This window comes from Arachis duranensis, chromosome 4 (assembly GCF_000817695.3).
Source record: "Arachis duranensis cultivar V14167 chromosome 4, aradu.V14167.gnm2.J7QH, whole genome shotgun sequence".
NCBI classification, from domain to species: Eukaryota; Viridiplantae; Streptophyta; class Magnoliopsida; order Fabales; family Fabaceae; genus Arachis; species Arachis duranensis.
In genome coordinates, this window is record NC_029775.3 from 24,172,791 (window position 1) to 24,175,166 (window position 2,376).

Sequence of the window (2,376 nt, forward strand, 5' to 3'; positions counted from 1 at the left end):
GCTAACAATTAATGTGATTGATTCAAAAATTTGAAGTTTGTTACTTTCTTGTTAAGAAAGGTTCAATCTTTAAGTTCTAGAATCTTATCTTGTAGTTTCTTGTTAGTGAAGCAAGTAATTTAAATTTTTTTTAATTAAATCTTTTTCAAACATATCTTTTTATCACATCTTCTTATCTTATCTTTTTATCATATCTTTTTCTAAAATTTTATCTTTTTCAAAAATTTGATTTTAAAATATCTTATCTAACTTATCTTCTTATCTTTTCAAATTTGATTTTAATATCTTTTTCAACTAACTCTTTGACTTTGTGTTTGTTTCTTATCTTTTTCAAAACCACCTAACTACTTTTCCCTCTCTAATTTTCTAAAATATCTCATCTCTTTTTCAAAAATTCTTTTTTTGTTTTAAATTTTAATTTTAATCTTATCTTATCTCCAATTTTCGAAAATTACTAACCTCTTTTTCAAAATTGTTTTCGAAATTCTCCCTCTCTATTCTTATTCTATTTAATTATTTAATTACTAACACTTCTCTTCACCCCTCTCCACCTAATATCCGAATCCCCTCTTCTACTTTCTTCTCCTCTTTCTTCTTCTACTAATATAAAGGAATCTCTATACTGTGACATAGAGGATTCCTCTTTCTTGTCCTATTTTCTTCTCTTTCATATGAGTAGGAACAGGGAAAAAGGCACTCTTGTTGAAATTGATCCTGAACATGAAAGGACTCTGAAAAGGAAATCCATTCCTGCCATTGGAGCCAATAATTTTGAGCTTAAGCCTCATCTAGTTGCTTTAATGCAACAGAACTGTAAGTTTTATGGACTTCCATCTGAAGATCCTTACCAGTTTTTAACTGAGTTCTTGCAGATTTGTGAGACTGTAAAGATGAATGGAGTAGATCATGAAGTCTATAGGCTCATGCTTTTCCCTTTTGCTGTAAGAGATAGAGCTAGAATATGGTTGGATTCACAACCTAAGGACAGCCTGGACTCCTGGGATAAGCTGGTGACGGCCTTCTTGGATAAATTTTTTCCTCCTCAAAAGCTGAGCAAGCTTAGAGTGGATGTTCAGACCTTTAAACAAAAAGATGGTGAATCCCTCTATGAAGCTTGGGAAAGATACAAGCAGTTGACCAAAAGGTGTCCATCTGACATGTTTTCAGAATGGACCATATTAGATATATTCTATTATGGTCTATCTGAGTTTTCGAAAATGTCATTGGACTATTCTGCAGGTGGATCTATTCACCTAAAGAAAACTCCTGAAGAGGCTCAAGAATTTATTGACATGGTTGCAAATAACCAATTCATGTGAAATCATCCAAATTTCTCATGGAAGGATCAACAAAAGCCTGAACAAGGCTTTAACAATGGTGGACGCAATAGGCTGAGCAATAGCAAGCCTTTTCCATCATCTTCTCAGCAACAGACAGAGAATTTTGAACAAAACACTTCTAATTTAGCCAATCTAGTGTCTGATCTGTCAAAGGCCACTTTCAGTTTCATGAGTGAAACAAGATCCTCCATCAGAAATCTGGAGGCACAAGTGGGCCAGCTGAGTAAGAAAGTCATTGAAACTCCTCCCAGTATTCTCACAAGCAATACAGAAGAGAATCCAAAAGGAGAGTGCAAGGCCATTGATGTAATCAATATGGCCGAATGCACAAGGGAGGAGAAGGACGAAAATCCTAGTGAGGAAGACCTCATGGGACGTCTCTCAAGCAAGAAAGAGTTTCCTATTAAGGATCCAAAGGAATTTGAGGCTCATATAGAGACCATAGAGATTCCATTAAATCTCCTTCTTCCATTCATGAGCTCTGAAAACTATTCTTCCTCTGAGGAGGATGAAGATGTGACTGGAGAGAAAGTTGCTCAATATTTAGGAGCCATCATGAAGCTGAATGCCAAGTTGTTTGGTAATAAGACTTGGGAAAGTGAACCTCCCTTGCTCATTGGTGAACTAGACACCTAGATTCAGCAAATTTTACCTCAAAAGAGACAAGATCCTGGCAAGTTCTTAATACCTTGTACCATAGGCACATTGACCTTTGAAAAATCTCTATGTGATCTGGGGTCAGGGATAAATCTTATGCCACTCTCTGTAATAGAGAAGCTGGGGATCATTGAGGTACAACCTGCCTTTTTCTCATTACAATTGGCAGACAAGTCATTGAGACAAGCTTATGGAATAGTAGAGGACGTGTTAGTAAAGGTTGAAGGCCTTTACATCCCTGCTGATTTCATAATCTTAGACACTAGGAAGGAAGAGGATGAATGCATCATCCTTGGAAGACCTTTCCTAGCTACAGTAGGAGCTGTGATAGATGTCAACAGAGGTGAATTAGTCCTTCAATTGAATGGGGACTACCTTA

General features: G+C 36.2%; 1 non-coding gene across 1 annotated transcript; it reads right to left on the minus strand.

Annotated features, from left to right (window-relative positions):
• Window positions 1-1,055: 1,055 nt before the first annotated feature.
• On the minus strand, window positions 1,056-1,159 carry LOC127747056 (small nucleolar RNA R71). Its single transcript, XR_008008860.1, has one exon. It is a non-coding gene; the product is annotated as a small nucleolar RNA R71 (small nucleolar RNA).
• Between the last annotated feature and the right edge of the window lie 1,217 nt (window positions 1,160-2,376).